Below are 20,672 nucleotides of genomic sequence, written 5' to 3'. Positions count from 1 at the left end.
TAGTATCAGTTTGGGTCCCCTGAGATGCAAAAGCCAGGCTAACATTAGATAATCAAAAGAATCTTGAGGAAACACCTGTGAAGGTGAAGCAGGCAGCAGAAGACACAAAGAACCTTCAGAACACAATTCAACACTGATAGCTGTTGAAATAAGAGAAAAAAGAAAGAAATGGGAATCAGTGCCCTGGGTTACAATACAGGTCTCTGAATATTTTGGACCAACCAATTAGTGGAGAGTTTGAAGCAGAAGTTCATTCAAGGAATTCCATTGTGTGTATTGCTGGACTCTGTAATCTCCTCCCTTGGTGAGTATTTACAATTTTTGTGTTATTATTACCACTCTCTCTTAATTACTACAGATTCATTATAGATTATTTTCTAGGTTTATTGAGGAATAATTGTCAAATAAAAATTGTATATATTCAAGGTGTACATCATTCAGTACACATTTATATTGTGCAATTATTACCACAATCAAATTAATTAACACAGTCTTCACCATACCCAGTTACTGTGTGTTTGTGTGTGTGTATGCATGCGTGTGTGTGTGTGTGTTCGTGGTGAGGTCACTTAAGATCTGTTTTAGCAAATATCCAGTAAACAATGTTATTAACTATAGTCACTGCTGTAGGTTAGAAAATTGGAAGATGTTGGTTATCCAACACAAGCACATATCTGGATATCTGCTGTTATCAGTTCTCTACTTCTTTTTCCTGTTGTCCTACCAATCCTGGCTATTTAATTGCTATGTGAATTTTAGAATTAATTAATTAATTAATTTAGAATTAATTTACCAATTTCTGCAAATACTCAGCTGATATATGGCTAGTATTTCATTCAAGGTACGGAATAATTTGGGGAAAATTGGCATCTCTATGTTACTGGATTTTCAATACATAAACATGAAATAATTACCTTCCATTTAGTTAGATATAATTTTCTCCTCAGTAATATTTCATAGTTTCTTGTATAAAACACTTGCATACCTTCCACTACACATATTCACAGAAATTTGGGCTTGTCTTTATTGTACCTTGCTTGATAGTGCTCAGTGAAACCATTCTCTGATAAACATCTCCCAATAAGTATTATGAAATACAGATGAGAATCTCCATCCTCACAACAGTGGGAGTACGAGATCTATATTCACTTGCTTTTTGTTGTTTCTGTTAATGAAAATGTCCAGCTGATAACATAGGTTGTGGTCCACTGTGTATGTGGTGAAAACACACTCAGAATAAAAAATGAAGATATTATTGAAGAATCCCAGTGCTACGATTATATATTTCTCTCCAAAGTTAAATATATATTCCTCATATCAGAAATGTGTGTAGATCAGCCAAATTAATAATTGTTTTCTCATGTGCAAAAAGTTGTTTATGAAATAGGTCGAGATAAGCACAAAACTAAAGATATATTATAAACTAGGTGAAATCTTTATCCCCTAATCTATCTCCCTATTGAATTGAGCTTGGCTAATTCTTCCAATCAAAGTCAGCCATAGGGATAATTTCTTGAAAATGATGTGGTAGTATTATTTAAATAATTACTTGTCTGTGTTCTAGAATGTTGTAGATTGCAGAACTATAAACTCAATTCTGTTATCAAATTCATGTTAGTATAATTAATCCTCAGTTGTGAAATTTTTTTTTTTAGCCACAAATAAATTAAAATTATGAACAAATATGTTTCTTCAAGAGCTCATCTGAAAAAAAATGTTGGCGTGACTACATAAGAATCACCTAAGGTACTTCTACAAATATGTATTTTATCTTTATTCCCTTTACCCAATCTCATTTAGTAGATAAGGACAAACACAATATTATATAAAAATGCCTAGGTGACTTTCCTATGTGGTTTGACTGGGGAACAGCTGTTCATTGTTCCAGCTATACAATATCATTAGTGTTATTGCTGTAGAGCATGGAAATATGCAGTACAGGAAATTAAAACCATAATATTAATTTATTGTCAATGGACATAATTATTTTCCCTAGTTATAATCAGACTTCCTACTTTAGGGACTATAGCCTAAATGTTTGCCAATTAAACAGTTATAGCTCTTTCAGCACTTCTCCATATACACTGATCTGAATAATCCGAGTCTTTTATGTATCCCTTTTTCAAAAGGCCAAGAAATCAATAAGATTAAACAAGACCTGTCAACATCCCTTTTAATTGTGTTTGAGCAAAACTGTTATTTCCACAGTGCCACTGCCAGACTTGATTTCAGAGACCAATAAATGAAGATATTAAAAAGTTAAGAGAAATTATTCAAAATTTCATTTTCAATGAATACATACAATCAAGTCTGCAACTGAAAGATATACTTTGTTTGGAGAATTCTCCTTTCCTCAAATTTAACTGTGGCATTGCTCCCTTTAACAATGGGAAGAATACAAATGACATGATCCAACTTGTACCGAGAATCCAAATTCATACATTCCCCTTTCTCATTGACAGGAATAACTGAAACATATGTCTTTTCATACCATGTGGAAATATGCAACAATATTTCAGTTCTTGATTTTTCTTGGCCTTTACTAATGTATTTAGCTACTTCAATTTTTACTTTTCCATTGATCCTTCCATTTCCAGTATATAAACGTTTTTGAAATAAGTGTGGATTTTGCACGAGACAACTCCTCTCTTCCATTTTCTTCTGTTTTGTGAGGAGAATGCTCTACAGTTAATGCAGGAAATATTAAGGAAAGGCCATGAACTTGGATTTCCTGCATTCCAAATATTTTCTACTTACTTTTTTTTTTTTTTTTTTTTTTTTTTTTTTGAGACAGAATCTAGCTGTGTTGCCCAGGCTGGAGTGGAGTGGTGCACTCTCAGCTCACTGCAACCTCTGCCTCCCTGGTTCAAGTGATTCTTCTGCCTCAGCCTCCCGAGTAGCAGGGACTACAGGCGCCTGCCATCAGGCCCGGCTGATTTTTTTGTGTTTTTTAGTAGAGACGAGGTTTCACCATGTTAGCCAGGTTGGTCTCCATCTCCTGACCTCGTGATCCACCCACCTTGGCCTCCCAAAGTCCTGGGATTACAGGCATGAGCTACCGCACTTGGCCTTCAACTTACTTTTTAATATGAACCTCTTTACTGTCCCAGACATTCCATTGCTAGTGCCTTCCTAATTGTTCTCTAGCCCATTTATTTATTTTCCTAGCATATGCCCCCAGATTTGTGTAGTCCTCTTAGTGGAAGATTGGAGTTCTTTGGTTTTCAGTTCTATGAAAAGTATCCATTGTTCAAGAAATTGTGATCAATTTTATCCCTTAAATTTTCTTCAAAGTTGCCTTCCTTCAATAGCTCAAATTCTGATCCTGGCCTACATTAAACCTTTTGTGTTTCTGTCTCATTCCCTTTTAATGCTTTTCATATTGTATATCTTTCCTCAGCTAGCCACCTCATAGCTCATTTCATTTATACTTCCCTATCTATATTTGGCAGGTGAACTGGACTTTCACTTAGAAAAAGCTTATTCACTTAGCTAATGAAATAGTCATAAATTAACAGGTTTAATTAAAAAAAAATTGCAAGATTATGGAACATCTAGTTTACTGCATCAAATTCATATCTCTCAATCATCATTGTAGAAGAGGTGGCACATGTAAGAAGAAAGTGAATTTTAAGTGAACAAATGAACATATGATATAATGGTTTTCAGCTCTACTAACAGGCTAATGTTCCCATTCCCTGCATCCTTATCCTCTTGCCTGATGACCTAGCCCTAATCCACTTAATACAGTTGTAATTATTCAGACTTGAGTCAAACAAATGTCCAAAGGCTGATCCTGACATTCCTTTGTTGTGTGACTTTTGGCAAGTTACCACTCTTGAGCTTCAGTTTCCTCATTTATAAAATTGACCCAATGATAATATCTATGCCACAGAAATGATGTAAAATAATATATGTGAAAATATTTATCCTGGTATCCGAATATGGTGAACACTGAACATGTTAGTTGTTTTTCCTGTAAGCCCCTCGGAGCAGGCTGTGCTATGGCCAAGCCATTGCGACCTCTGTGACCCACATGTACACATCCAGAAGGTCTCCTGGAGCCAGAAAGTCTGGGACAACAGGAAGACCCCAAAAGAAGAAAAACAACTAGTTCCTGTCTTAGTTGATTAGCCAACCTTGCGACCTTCTACCATTGTGACATACTCTACCCTAACTGATCAATCAACCTCCTGACATGTGCCCTGTGACCCCTCCCTCCTTGTGATAATGTACCTTGCGACATTCTTCCCCTGCCTGCAATAAACGGCCCCTAACTGTAACTTTCCACTGCTTACCACTGACCTATAAACCTAGCTCCAATCCCACCACCCTCCTCTGACTCCCTTTTCGGACTCAGCCTGCTCGCACCTGAGTGAATAGACAGCCTTATTGCTCACACTTAGCCTGTCCAGGTGCTCTCTTCAATTAGACACATGCATAACATTTACTATATTCGGTGAAAATTAGAATTTGTTAGACATTTTTCTTTACACTTAACATATAGGCTTGATTTTTATTTCAGTTTCTTTTTAACATTGATTAAATAACCTTATTTTAAATTGTGTGTTGGTTATTTATTCTAATGAACACATGAAAAAATTTTGGATAGTGACATGTATATTTAAAGAAAAGAGATATGTGATTTCCAACTGATACAATTATTAGATCCAATATGACTTTCTGCATTAAAAAACAAAAACAGAAAAACAAATGATCTTCATTGAAACTGCATGTGGCTTGATATTTGGAAGAACAGTTACATGTATCTTCAGATTTCATTTTTTTTTTTTTTTTTTTTTTTTTTTTTTGAGACGGAGTCTCACTCTGTCCCCCTTGCTGGAGTGCAGTGGCCGGATCTCAGCTCACTGCAAGCTCTGCCTCCCGGGTTCAGGCCATTCTCCTGCCTCAGCCTCCCGAGTAGCTGGGACTACAGGCGCCCACCACCTTGCCCGGCTATTGTTTTTTGTATTTTTTAGTAGAGACGGGGTTTCACTGTGTTAGCCAGGATGGTCTCGATCTCCTGACCTCGTGATCCACCCGTCTCGGCCTCCCAAAGTGCTGGGATTACAGGCTTGAGCCACCGCGCCCGGCCATATCTTCAGATTTCTTATGCAAGTGCCACTATTAAAAAAAAATCATTTGTGTTTTTTTTCCCATATTGTTAATGTATATCATTTTGCATTAATTTGTCTGGTATTTGTTAGGTTTAAAAGACTTTGGAACATAGTTTTAAGGTTTGATTTTATTGATATGTTTACACAATAAAGCATCATTTAAAATATCATTAAATAAGACAAAAACTTACATTCCTGCCTTCAGAATCTCAGTAAATGTGAGCACTTGAGAGCTTGCCATTTATGATTAGTATTTCATGGTACATCAAGTAAGCATCATTCTTCACAAACATAATAAGTTTCCAGCTAGTGTATGTAATACCTATAAAATCCAATGTGGCTAATGAACAAGAATGAAATGATGGTAATCTATGGGAATAAAATAAAACATAAAACAAAGGTAAACAATATATTGTAGAAACAGGGACAGCTTAGAAACAAGGGCATAATTTAAAGTTTAAAATACAAAAATCATGCAAAATAAATGTGCAGGAATATGCACTACCAATTCTTTTAATTTTGATTTAAATAAGAAATAATGCTTACTTGGAAGATAGGCAAATAGAAGGTTTAATAGATGATTATTATGATGAAAAATATTATCGACTGTGATACACCAATACAATGGCACATGTTCTGTGAAATAATGAGATGGGAGAGTTTCCTTGACCCCTTGTAGGACTTGTAACCAGCGTGGCTTGCTTACTTGGCTAGTCACTGTGCTCAAATCCATCATGGGAGGGGGAGAACTCAGGTGAGCAGGTATCTGGGCCAGGGCAAGCACTTTTGGGCTCCAGCCCCACAGTAGCATCTAGGGGTTTGTTATAATTAATGCTCCTTTAGCAGTTGCTGTCTGTAGATGGCTAAGTGTTAAGCAGCTCACTGGAGAGTCAAGTTGACAGCCTTTTACACCCTACCCTCTTGATACCTGGGTTCTTGTTAGGCATCCAGGAAGCACCAGGTCACGTGAATGGTTTGAAAGGTGATGAATGCAGAGGATTTTATTGAACGGTGGAAGTGCCTCTCAGCAGAAAGGGAGCTGGAAAGGAGATGGTGTGGGAAGAAGGTGATCTCTGAGTGAAGCTGCCTCTATCTGTAGTCTCCAAGGCTCAGTTGTTTCTTCTCCTCTAGAGGTTCAGTTGCTTCTTCTCTTCTCTCCTTCTCTGCTATGCCACTCTGCTCCTCTGGCAGTGAAGCTTGGGTTTTTTATGGGTACAGGGTGAGGCGTATAGTGAGCCAAAAGGCAGCAACACTCAGGCAAGAAAATGGGGATGTGAAGGATGTGAAGTTCTCATTTAGGGCCACGGGTTTAGGTTTGAGGGTGGAATCTTTGCCAGAGACCCCGCCCTCTTTTACCCAGTATTTCCCTGTCTCCTATCCATATCAATAATAAGTTAAAAAGATTGCTAGTTGGAATCAGAATTAGAGATTTGGATGGAAATGTAAAATAAAAAGTAAAAGGTATTTCAAGAAAGGTCTTTGTAGCATGTGCATTTTTTTCCTATTGGGTTTCTTTCTAAAGTTTTTTATTTTTCCCCACTAAAGGCAAATTTTCTTGTAAGTAACAGCTAATGAACATTGTTTTCTTGTTTAGTCTAAAGTTAGTTTCTGGGGAAAAAAGCATTAGGTTGTATGAAACATAATACATATGTCAATGTTTTTCCCTTGCCTAATAGCTAAACTGTACTTATTGCTGATTTTTTCAGACTGTTTGCCGCTGCTTGCATCTCCTCCTTTCAAACATAGGGGTAATGTATATTTGACAAATGTAAAAGACTTTTTTGTCTAAGAAAAAAGGAAAATAAAACTCTTTCTCCAAAAGGAAGAAAAAAATTGGCATCAGAAAATAACATTTTGCTGTGACTACATATTCAAAATGGAACTGAAGTTATCAGCTTATTCAGGTACTGCAATCAAAATGAATATAAAGAAAGTACACACATTCTAATAGCTTCAGTGTCTTCTATGTACATTTTATTCACTATGAGCAATTTTTTCTGATTATTTTTTCCCATTGTAAAAATGTATGTGCTGAAAAAAACAACTTGCTCTTACTATAAAAATCAAAATAGAGAAATAGTAAAACTTAGTGGGAAACTTATGTCTTTTAAGGACAGACAGACTTGGGCTTGACTCATATGTGGACCAATCTTGAGGTAGTGACCTTGGGCTAGTAATTAAACCTCTTTGAATTTTTCTCATCTATTAGATTGGGCTAGTAATACCTACATCTTACAACTATGGTGAAGTATTGTGAGGATTAAATGTGTTGAACTTGCTTGGTATGCCCGATAGATTTAATGTGGATAAATGCTACTTAACATGATGAATATTTCTTTGCTACTATGTACATAAGTTAGTAGTTGGAACATGGTAAGCATTTGGGATATTGTAGATATTAGGTTGTGATAACTCACTTTTTGCTCAATTTCAATATATTTTTAAAATTAGACATATTAGTACAGAGATTCATAAGGAGATGTGTCATTCATTTTTCATAGAGTGGTTGAATGACAACTAACTGCTATTTCATTATTATTTATTTGAATGTACGGCATAATGGCATAATATTATATATATCTTGTAACATATAAATCTAATCATGTTACCAACCTTCTTTGAAACCTAAAAAGATATTTTACTGCCTAGTTTAAACCAAAAATAAAATTTGGGGCCCCTCAACCAATTGAATAGACCCCCTTCTTGGCCAAGGAGACCGCAAAGATACCTGAAAAACTAGTTCAGGCCATGATGGAAATGGAGGGTTGGACATGCCTCATTATGCCCTTCTGCCTTTGGAGTTGTGGAAGGAAAATCAATCTCAGTACCCTAACATCACTAACCCAAAGGAAAATGTCAGGCTGGGTACCGCTTCAGGCAAACCTGCCTCTCATTCTATTCCTGTATAAGATAGCTACATAAAAGCTACATATCTCCCTTACAATTTGCCCACGAGGAAATTCCTTGTAGACAAAGGATAAGCAGAACACAAAGTCATCCCTATGCTCACATGAGACAAATGCATATGCAATTGCTTCCTTTGCTCTACTGTTTCACTAAGCCAGACAAAAGCACAAATGACTATCTCTGTAAATTGTGTATCAGTGAAAAGTTAATCAGAAACTCAAAATAATGCAGCAATTTGCCTCTTATCTACCTATGAGCTGGAAGCCCCTTCCCCACTTTGAATTGTCCTGCCTTTCAGACCAAACCAATGTATATTTTACATATATTGACTGGTGTCTAATGTCTCCCTAAAATGTATAAAACCAATGTGTAACCTGACCACCTCAGGCACATATTGTCAGGACCTCCTGAGACTCTGTCACAGGCACATCCTTAAGCTTGGCAAGATAAACCTTCTAAATTGATTGAGACTTGTCTGAGGTACTTTTTGCTTTACAGAGTTTAAACACAACTGACCAGCATTAACATTAAAACAAATCATGAAATCCACCTATGGATCCTCCTATGATCTGGAAGCCCCAGCTTCCAGATGTCTGGTCTTTCTGGGCCAAATAAATGTTTATCGTACATGTATGGATTTGTGTCTTTGCCTGTATCTTCTATCTCTCTAAAATGTATAAAACAAAGCTGTAACCCAACTAGCTTGGGCACATATTGTTAGCCTCAGAGCTCCTGAGGCTGTGTCATGAGCCATGGTCTTTAACCTTGGCAAAGTTAACCTTCAAATTGATTAGGATGAATCTCAGCTTTTGGTTAGACTACGGAATAAAAACCAAATGCTTAAGTATTAAATGCCATGTTTTTCATTCTTTGGCTCATATAATTTTATTTAGTCATATTTCTGTGTTTCATTTACTTATTCTTTATTATTTTTGTTCCTTCCTGCATTCACTTATTTTCTTGAATTTAAATATAACTGAAGTTATTGTAAATTATATGTATAATATAATGCAGCAAAGCGTAACATTCTCTTCTAACACATTCATTGCTACTTCCCAGAAGAGACCAATACTAAAAGTTTGTTATACACTCCTTTGGAACCTTGGCTTTATTTATGGAGTCAGAAAATATCTTAAAATGTTAATTTTAGCTATTTATTTTCCATACTTCCTTATATATGCTTCTCATAACCTAGGCGCCCGCAATGCAAAAAGGTCAGTTATAGCGGAAAACTAGTAAATAACCTTCGACTATTTTTGTTTTTTCATTCAAAATAATCTCTTGAAGCCCTCAGCAGAAAAAAAAAAAAAATACAAATCATTTAACTGAAGAGGGACATCTTTTTTTTTTTTTTTTTTTTTTTTCATTTGGCTGGTTGGGAGAGAGGCATCTCTTAATAATCAGACAAGAGGTGAGATATGGTATATGGGCCATAATCTCATAATAATAAACTTATACCAGTTTATGTGCTATTTGATAAATATTCTGTTTTGATTTATTTGAAGCACCTGGTAAGATTGCACTTCCAATCTACCTTGTAGGTTTATGGGATTTTGTGGCAAATGCTGAGCAAGGAACTGAATGTGCTGATGGAATAGCTCTTTTTGAGGCCAGCATCTTTAAATAATTAATGCCAATATTGACAGTGACACGAGACAGACACATTCCTAGGCAGACAGGGATGAGTCCCTGGTAAAACCCGACCTTCAAGCCAAAGGCAGTTTAAAGCCTGAACACTGAGCTGCTAGTTCCAGATAGAGTTCACATCAGAGTTAGAACTTCTATCCACAGCTTACCTTCTCTCTCTTGATTGGTTCCTTCTGGATGATGCTTTTTAACCAATTGGATGGTGATTTTTTCAAAGACCAACTATGGACCAATCAGCACACATTCTCCCATTGTAAACCCAAACAAACCCAGACTCAGCCTCAATCCGCTTTCAGGGTACCTTCTCATAGTTGAGAACTTTCCTTCTGTTGCTCAATAAAATTCTTCTCTGCCTTTCCTACTCTCCAGTGTCCACATACCTTATTCTTCTTGGTCATAGGACAAGAACTTGGAACTTATTGAGCTGTGGGCGGCTGGATTGAAAGAGCTGTAACACACTCCTGCTCGCCAGACTACAAGAGAGAGCTATAACATGCTCTGGCTGAGCTACGAGAGTGAAGAGCTGCAACTTTTCTTGGGGGTTCAAACCTTGGGACTCCCCAAGCAAGAGCTGTAACACCCCTTGGGGCTCGGCGATTGCTGATTGCTGGCATCTCTGAGGTTTTGGGCACCAACACCTTCCCCTATTTTAGACTATGGTGCCCTGTGCAGAAGCCACTCAAAGCATGCCTGATTCAGCCTCAAGCTGAGCATAGAGCCAAGGCAGTCAAGGGATCCGGCCCAGGGAGTGAACTGACTGCAGGCTGCTGGGCTGAGCAGACAGAGCAAGTCCAGGTGGCCCTAGAAAGGCCAGGGCAGAGGCAGTGGCGGCCACAGAGATTTCCAGCTGGCAAAGTGGCACCAAAGGAATCCTGTAACAATATGAGACCCACCATAGTCATCTTTTCTTTTCTTTTCTTTTTTCTTTTGTTTTCTTTTTATCTGCCAGGACAATTGGGCATAATACAGATGAAGGCTGTTCTATCGTTTTTTTGTTACAGAGTAATGATGACAGAGAAAAGAGTCAGCTGACCAACAATGAAAACACAGCCAGAGCAGAAAATAAGCCTTTGTGGCAAGTGACTGAATTTTGTTGTTATTACAGAAGTATTGCCTAATAACTTCCAACTAAAATAATACTGCAGATATGATTCTTCTGATTTATGACTTTTGCCTGAACGATATTATGGTTGTTTAAAATAATTCACTTGGGGGACACATGCAGTCATTATATAAAAGCAAGTTGTGTATAAAGATCTCATTTTGTGACATAATAGTTGCATAAAATGAGAAAACTCTAAAAGTTTTGTTATACTGTACTCAGTTTCATAACCGTAAATAAATTATGTTTTTCACAATGTTATTGTTATGATGATGGAAGATAATTAATTATTTTCTTGTATATAGAAACACCTAACCACATTAGGCAATACAGTAAAGCCTACTGAATATGTCAAAATAAGTAATTCTTATTTGTCACCAACCATCTATTTGAATAAATATGGCCAGTCATGAAACAGATAAATTGAAATATCATGAATATTACTGCATACAATATTTGTTACATATTTCATCCTGTTTTTCCACAAAGGTATAAACTAATACAAACCTGGCACAGTCAATACATTTTCTCAAATGTTAAAGTATTTATTTATCCTTGTAGAGCATTTGAATATAAAGTTTCTTCTCATTTCCTGAGTTCTTCACTATGATGCATTTACAAAATAATTACTGTCAAAAGCTTCATCTGACAAGAGTGACTTGGAGTGGTAAAATTCTGCTACAATATTTATTTAATGATCTCTGACACCTACTCAGAGCAAGTGTTTTGGAATATCCCAACACTTGCTTTTGAATCTCCCAAACTGAAGTCTGACATTTATTAATGAGTTATTTTATGAATGAATTTTTAATGAGATTTCTAATGAATTATTTATTTTCTGAATCTGTATTTTTCACATAGGAAATGAAGAAAAATTTCACTAACTTAATGTGTTAGTTACAAAACTGTCATCTAATAGGTCTTAATTTATCTGTACTGTATAAGTTGCAAAAAGCAATCTTTATTTTCTACATAGTATTGCTTACATCAGTAATTCAATTAATATAGCAATTGCTACTCCTTATTGGCTGATGCTGTCTCAGTTTTAATACTGTAACTCACAGAAACCAAAGAAATTTCTATAACTCAGCACACTAAATAAGTATCAATAGATATTATGTGTTCTTCTCTTTAAGAAGCCTTAATTTCACATATATACATAGTACTGTACTGACTGAATTTTATCTCTCATTAGGCTCTTGCATGTGGCCCCTCATTTTGATAGCAAAATAATTTATTTTAACTTAAACCTGAGACTATTCTGATTATTAGTGCTTTCCTAATTTTCAGCATCATTCTTTCAAAAGCTTGATTTATGATTGGAAAAGGGGCCTGCATTGTGTGTTAATTATTCATATTTGAGAAAACACATTTTGAAAGTGTTTATTTTTAAGCTAAGAGAAGTTAATTTACAAATAATAATATATTTAATTGATTTTGAACCACTTTGCCTGGGGTGGGCTCCGGGAAGAAGTACTTTCAGAAATGCTCAATTGATTTTATTATTATGCAAATTTGAGAAACTATGCCCAGGAAGATAATCATTTCAATTTTTCACAAATATACTTATATTATTTATTTGCCATAAAAGTGTCATAAGAGAAATGTTGCCCTTGTTTAAAACACTACTTAGTGATAAAGAAGAACAAAATTTTGTCAGCTGTAATATGGATTAGCTTGTGGGCTGTTAAGTGAAATAAGAGAGGCACACAAAGATAAGTATCACATATCCTCTCTCCTATGTGGAAGCTCCAAAAGCTGATCTCACAGTAGTAGAGAATATAATAGAGGTTACTAGAGGCTGGGAAGAGAAGAGTATGTTGGGCATAGCTGGAGATTGGTTAGTGAACGTAAACGTACAGCTAGATAGCAGAAATAAGTTCTCATGTTCCATAGCACTATTTAGTGACTGTAATAAACAACAACCAATGGCATATTTTCAAACAGTTAGAAGAGCAGATTTGAATATTCTCAACACAAAGAAATAATAAATGTTTGACGAGATGGATTGCTAATTACTCTGATTTGATTGATACACATTGCATATAGGTTTTGAAATATCATCTTGTACCTCATAAACTATTACTATTATTATTAGTAGTAAACTAGTACTATTATTGTCAATTAAAAATAATTTTAGAGAAGTTGTCAGTATAATACATTAAAGATGTTTGTCGACTCCTATAAATGCTCTGAAAACATAAGAAAATGTATAGTTTGTTATATTGGTCCTCTTATATCCTTTTGAAAGCACAATATTTTGCATTTATAAAATAATAAAACTTAAATGTGAACATATATACATTTCTGCTATTTTCATTTGATTCATATCAATGTCGAGGAGAACTCATAAATTTGTACATGACTTTTTGCCGCATGTCTTGGACGCTAATAAATGATTTAAGACAGTATAAAAATGCAACTTATTTAAATAAATAAACACTAAAAATAAGCTCTCTACAATTTCATCATTTCCATTGATATAACAGAAAAAACACATATATTCCTTTTAGATTTGTTCTTTGTATGCTGAATATTATAGAGTGAATATGAGGCTTTGTTTTGTAAGGAATGTGAGGTTTCCTGGGCTCTCAGACTTACACTATTAAAATAAAGATAGTACTGTCCAAGATATACAAGAAAATATGATAAATAAAATAATAATCTTATTTAAAAATGAAACCAACATATCTTATGAAGTGTGATATCAGGCAAGATGCTTTAGGCAAACACATGGATACTTGTAACTTCAAATTTTTCAGGCTTTATTAATACAAAGTTTTATTCATTAAAAATCTTTCTCTTACTTTGTCTTTCTCCCTCCTGTTCACATACACACAAAAATTTCTTCTGGAAGAATAAATTCATATTTCCAATATATCTAGTGAAATTATTAAACATAGATCAATAAGGAAGAATTTATTACTCAGAATAAAAGTACATTTAGTTCTTTATGTGGCCAAATGCCCCTAGGGCAATTTCGCTTTCATAAATATTGGGTAAAGTATTTAAACTGTTGCATAAATTGACATCTTTTAATTTCCTCCCAGCCTCGTTTTAATCCACATATTTCAAATTCAGTGCTCCTAACAAATGAGATACACTTTCTGTCTCCTAAACATTCATAGTCTTTTTAATAAATAATTTACATTTCTTGCATATATTCTTGATATTTTGCTCTGATGCTTTACGTTATTGTTTGTGAACTAGAACAGCGATTATAAATATAGTACTAATGAATAAGTCTATCGAAATCATTTTCTACCCAAGTGACACATAAAATTTACATATGTTATATGTCTATTAACTGAAAACTTCCTAAAAGACATCAGAAATAAAACTGTTGATTAAATAGTTATTTGTATTAGTCAAATATTCTTTACATCAGAAAACCACAGGGACAGTGTTCGTGGTATCTCAAATGGGCGATGCAGAAGGAGGATAATGATAAAACCTTAGGGCCTAAAGTAAGACATTTTAGGATGGCTCTTGCATACCAAAGGACTAAGTGATGTTGCGCAGACTTTTATGCAGTTTTCTTTCTTTCTGTTTTTATTTATTTTTATTTTTTTAGATGGCACATTGAAGCAAAAGTCTTCATGCAAGTCTTGATAAGCTGTTCACATCATGAAGAAAGCTATTTGAGGGAGTTCACAGTTTCAACTCTGATCACCACTTTTTCCCCCTGAAACAAGTAGCTAAGATATTTCTTGTCATCGGCAGTATTTAACACAGGCCAAATAGAGCATCCATGATTCTAGTATTGTTTCACAAAGACACAGAAACAAATGTTGCTTTAACTTTCTTTGGTGTAATGGTAATAATTCTATGCGTGGTCTTTTACCTAGTATCTATTGACTTAATTTAGAATAGCAGTATAGACTAATGTTTGGACATCTCCACTCTTCAGTCAAAAGTGATGTATTTAAATCCCAACAATGAAACTAAGATATGTGACCATGGCAAGTTACTTAAACTCTTTAAGATCATCTCTACTATTCTGAAAACATTCGCTGTAATAATAAAATTTTAAAATATTGCATGTGTATTATTCATATAGGCCATGAAACATGGCAACTGCTTTAAGTATTAGATAATATATAAATAATATTTCTAAAATTGTTATAACTTATTAGTGTTATTAGCATAGGCTGTAGTACATGGTAAGTGCTGCTTATTACTAGGTAACATATATACATATATTATATTAATATATAAATGTGTTATATCCCACTAGTGTTATATTTTTGCTTTTTAAAATTATTGCACCTGTTGCACACATTAATTTGTTTATATGAAACATATAGGACTGTTATTCTTAAAACATGTGCCACCATTGAACAACTAATAAATAGTCAACCTGACACTAATGAGAAAAAGGAATTAGTTAAAAGTCTATTTCGTATGTGTCACTACTATGATATCAATGTTTGCACCTCATAAATGATAGCTATATGACAGTAAAAATGATGTGGATTGATAAAATAGTGGAATTTGTTTTAGTTATTTTAAGAGTTGAAATCTCCAAAAAATGGGGAGATTATTCCAGGTGCATATTCCATAACAGACACCTCTACAATGGGGGAGTAGAAATAAGAAAATGCATGGTATTGTGAAGCGATAGCTTAAAATTGTGTTACAAAAATGAATTGAATTATGATGTCAAAGGGAAATCAGATAGAAAGCACAGCAATATTACCTGGAATTTGCCAAATTCTTCTACTCTTCCCCCCAAAAATGCCTGGCACATACTATGTGTTCCAAATAAACATCCTTACTGTATTAGTTTTCTAGGGCTGCCATAACAAAATACCACTGATAGGGTGGCTTAAAAAACAGAAATTGGTCAGGTGCAGTGGCTCACACCCGTAATCCCAGCTCTTTGGGAGGTCAAGGAGGGTGGATCATGAGGTCAGGAGATCGAGACCATCTTAACTACCACAGTGAAACTCCGTCTCTACTACAAATACAAAAAATTAGTCAGGTGTGGTGGCACGCACCTGTAGTCTCAGCTACTTCGGAGGCTGAGGCAGAAGAATTGCTTGAACCTGGGAGACAGAAGTTGCAGTGAGCTGAGATCGCACCACTGCACTCCAACCTGGGTGAAAGAGCAAGACTCCACCTGAAAAACAAAAACAAACAAACAAACAACAACAACAACAACAGAAATTGATTTCTCACATTTCTGAAAGCTAGAAGTCCAGGTCAAGTTGTTGGTGGGCTCAGTTTGTTCTGAGGCCTCACTGTGTCTTTCCATGGTCATCTCTCTGTGCATGTACATGTCTGGTGTCACTGTGTGTATGAACTTAGTCTTCTTAAAAGCACATCAGTCACATTGGGTTAGTCCCATCCTACAGAACTAATATTTACTTATTTTCCCTTTTAAAGATCGTATCTCCAAATATGATTACGTTTTGAGGTACTGAGGTTTTAACACTTCAACATACTAATTTGGAAGGCAGTGCACAATTCAGCCCATAACACTCATCCTCCTTGTTTTTAAAATAACACTAAATGGGAAGAAGGAAAGACTACATTTTAGTGAGTCACAGTAGCCAATGTGTCAGAATAAAAGTAAGATAAAGGATACATCACTGCAACATCTTGGTAGAAAAAAAGTTTCCAAAAAATTAAAAGGCTTTAGACAGCTGAAATAAAAATAACACTTACTTTCTCTGACTACTATTGAGAATATTAGTATTCTAAATCACTTCTCCATATCAATCTGAGTGGTGCACAAGATTTCAGTATTCACTTTATTATGAATAATCTAGATGGTCTCATGTCTATTGATGTTAATTACCAAGGCAATTATTCTGTTTAATTTTATCAAATTTTTATGGCTTGATTTCTACCAGTAGTATTTTTGATAAATTGTGTTATATGTCTCTGAATTTTCACCAAGATCTCAAATGTGGTAAATGGTTTCTATCTGAAGATATCCTGGAGACCTCCTCTGAATTCAGCTGATCATCTTAGCAGGATGCCTACATACTGAACATGACATTTTGCAGTACAATTCATGTTTTAAAGTCTTCTCTTATACAATGCTACAGAATAACTACATGAGGCATTTTCTTGGGTGAAATACATATCCAAATAGTGATTTCATGTCAGTATCAAAGTATTAATATAGAAGTTCAATTATATCAGTTCTTTATGATGTCATCTTAAAAATTATTTAGAAAGTACACTCTTGACCCAGATGGCAAAGTCCTGAAAATGTAATATTAATGACTCCTTTAGGATGCTAATATTCCAGATAACATTTATATTTTTGAGTATGGCAGATAATGGTAGTGAGAAGTGTAACTGCATTTATGCCACATTTGTTTGAATGCCTTGCTTTAGGTAATGGGGGTTGTCAGAAGAATAATTCCGGCATGTATTTCAAAGCTTTGAAAGGGCTGAGTGGGCTTCACTGGTTTCATTTCAAGAGAGAAGGAAAGTCTCATGGCACATGAAGTGCTGGAAACAGGAAAGCTGATATCAGATAACATCATTATACAACACAAGCGGTTCTGCTTATCTGTTCTGTTTCAAAGAGTCAGGCTATATTCAATTGATTGAGTATGATTTGAACTGAAGAGAAAAATTGCATGGTTGTATCCCACCCTTATTCTTGACTTTTTTTTTTTGCACTAGACTACAGTTTAATAAAAAGAAAAAAAATCAAGTCAAATAGACTTTAGACACAGCAATATTTCATATCTACAAATCATAGTGAGATAATTGCAACCTAAATCAATGTAGCAAAATTTGGTGAGAAAAGGTAAAATCACAAATGTTTAACCATAGTGATTCCTGACATCTTCTGCTGAAATGGAAAAATAATACAAAATCAGGAAATATGTTTGAAAGTGATAGTGAGAACATTTACAAATTTTCTTTTTTAACTTTTCTCAGGAAGAAACAAATGTCTTAAATTGTAGTGTTATTGGTTTCCCTGGTGAAGTATCCTTATATATTTTGCCTAGGGAATCATTACTTGTCTCCCCAACTTCTACAGAGGAAAAGAAAATTAATTACAAATGACACATTTAGAAACCATTATAAAATAAATCACAAAGAGGATAATGTTAGTATGAACGATGAACAATTTGAAGATCTGGCAAAATAATCAAAACTGTAAATTATCTTTTCTACTTTAATATTTATTGAAGTATTGACTACGTACAGAAAAGGGCAGTCATTAGAAGAACACAGTTTGCTGAATTGTCACAAATTAGACACACTTATATATCCATGAGATCTCTTTGAATAAAACAAATCTATTTGCTTTAAATGAATTTGTTTCCATCTTAGATAGCTAGACATATGATAGAATTAGTTTTCTCTTACTGCATAACAAATTGCCCCTGAAAATTCATGATTTACAGCAAGAATAAATGTTTATTATCGCTTACAGTAGGGGTCTCCAACTCCCGGGCCATGGACGGGTACCAGTCCGTGGCCTGTTAGGAACTGGGCTGCAGAGCAGGAGGTGAGCAGTCAGTGAGAAAGCATTACCGCCTGAGCTCTGCCTCCTGTCAGATTAGCCACAGCATTAGATTCCCATAGGAGCACGAACCCTATTGTGAAGTGCACAGGCAAGTGGCCTAGGCGGTGCACTCCTTGTGAGAATGTAATGCCTGATGATCTGAGGTGGAACAATTTCATCCTAAAACCATCCCCTGCCGTCCGTGGAAAAGTTGTCTTCCACAAAACCAGTTCCTGATGCCAAAAAGCTTGGGGACCAACGTTTGGGTTGGCACAGTCTCTGTGGGTCATAGTTATAAAGAGACATTAGCTGACAGTTTTTTCATGAGGCTGTACTTCCATGTCACCTGTGGCTTTAGTAAGCTGAAACTTCTTTTAAGGAGTCTCACACGTGGACAGCGTTGTGTACTTGTTATTAACAGAGATCTCAGTTCTTTCCTAAGTGAGCCTCATTACAAGCCCATCAAAATATAATCATAACATCAGGTTCCGTGATCCAGAAAAGCAAGAGTGAAGCAGCAGTGTCTTTTATGACCTGGTGTTACTTGAATAATATTCTTTCTGCCCTAGAAATTGTTCCTTATTAATATGAGTTCAAGGAGGCACAGATCATTGATGGTCATCTTTGAAACTAACATATTTAAGTATAAATAAATATACACCTATGCATTTGAAATCATGCATCTTAAACAGAACCAAATGTTTGCAAATATATGTTTAAATTAAAATGCAGACACTTATAGAATAAAAGAGCTTAGAAATTCAGGGAAAGTTGCATGAAAATCTTATGTGCCGTTTGTCTTATGTTCTGCGGAAATCACATAATATCATTGTTTGGTCTATATTTAATCTAGATGAAATTTAATAGTCTTAAAATAACCAAAAAATTTGCACATATCGCCCATGGGAGTTAAAGGAAAAAAAAATCTGTTAAGGATGAGTATGAAGAAACATTTTAAACACATTTTACTTAAAATAGTTAAAATCAATATGCAAGAATAGCAGATATGCCTCAATTCAAGCGGCAGGGATTTTCAAGGACACAGATATCAAGAGAGTTCATTCCAACAATCTCCAGGAAACAAACTACAGTGTTAATTTTTTTTAATAAAATTACTCGACCACAGAATTAACACCATAAGCATCATTATTTGCTTAAACCAGTCCTGTGGATTGGGAAACAAAGGAAGATTATGTCCTATTTGCCTGATATACCAGTCAGAGTTTATGATATTTACATTTTTTTATAGATTTATATTGTTTACTTGTGAGATGGTGCAGTTGAGATTTTTTTCAAACCATAGAAATACACTTCATAATTTAATTCCAGTATAACAACTTTTTGCTTCATGTTGCTGGTGTAGATTTCCATTAAAACCTTGGTGTTTGTAGTTGGTATTGCCTTCACTACACTTAAGAATACAGTGGATGATCTCTTAGATGATATTAGAAAACTATATTGTAGAAAACTATATTGTAGAAAACCTTTTGGCAATTAATAATGTTTCCCTATGATAAAATTAGTTTTAAAATAGAAAGTTTTGCATTGAACTTCATTAATCATATGTCACTATTATGTGTAGAATAGAAACAAAATCCTTGAATATAATTTTATGAAGATGTATTTATAAAGATCACTTTATCTTTTTCAATTAATCAATCTCTTTCTCTCACAGACACAATCTCTCTTCATGTAGATTTAAAAACAATATATAAAATATATAACAAAATGTATATGTAATTGATATAAAATATATAATTATGTATTACCTAAACACATGTATAATGATGTCTATGTATTATAAATTAATAGGTTATATTTAAAATTAACCTACAATATATGCATATATAGATTATAAATTGATAATTATCTATATAGATTATATAGACATGAATGGATGGATGGATACAGAGATAGATAGTTGGGAGAGAGTAATAAGAACTACAGTGACAGGTGTTGAATTCCCTAAACAAAAATGGTTTGAATTCTAAATTGATAATTCTGAAATACCAGAATTTATAATTGGCTTATCAGTTATTACTATGTAACAATTAGGTTATAAAATTTCATCCTATCAATTAATTGACATTGACTTCTTTATTCTCCATCTTTTTTATCTCATTATTTTATTAATACAGATAAATACATTAATTTGTATTTCATTAATTGCTGCTCTTAACTTACTTTTTTTCTTCTATTTTCTGTGTGTTTGTTTTGCAATTCTTTTATTAACTTACTAATTTGTGTGTTTGATTTGCTATTTTTTGGTGTTATTTTCATATAGGAAAATATATATATATAATTCAACTGAAAAAAAAAAATCTGCAATATGTATAACTTTCTTGCCCTTGGGTAACAAATTAAGTTAAACAGTCAGCACTGTTTCTACAATCTGACAGGACTGCCCTTGCTATCACCC

General features: G+C 34.5%; 1 long non-coding RNA gene across 3 annotated transcripts; it reads left to right on the top strand.

Moving 5' to 3' along the window:
* The first annotated feature begins 854 nt into the window (after nt 1-854).
* Nucleotides 855-14,756, top strand: LOC126940163 (uncharacterized). Of its 3 annotated transcripts, none has more exons than XR_007720636.1 (3): nt 855-1,746; nt 6,824-7,021; nt 14,348-14,756. It is a non-coding gene; the product is annotated as an uncharacterized LOC126940163 (long non-coding RNA). The 3 variants fall into 3 exon arrangements; XR_007720635.1 differs by lacking the exon at nt 14,348-14,756 and adding an exon at nt 10,673-13,156; XR_007720634.1 differs by lacking the exon at nt 14,348-14,756 and adding an exon at nt 10,072-13,156.
* The last annotated feature ends 5,916 nt before the right edge of the window (nt 14,757-20,672 follow it).

The sequence above is a fragment of the Macaca thibetana genome, chromosome 17, assembly GCF_024542745.1.
Source record: "Macaca thibetana thibetana isolate TM-01 chromosome 17, ASM2454274v1, whole genome shotgun sequence".
NCBI classification, from domain to species: Eukaryota; Metazoa; Chordata; class Mammalia; order Primates; family Cercopithecidae; genus Macaca; species Macaca thibetana.
Note: the sequence above shows the minus strand (reverse complement) of the source record. Positions and strands in the feature narration are given on the sequence as shown.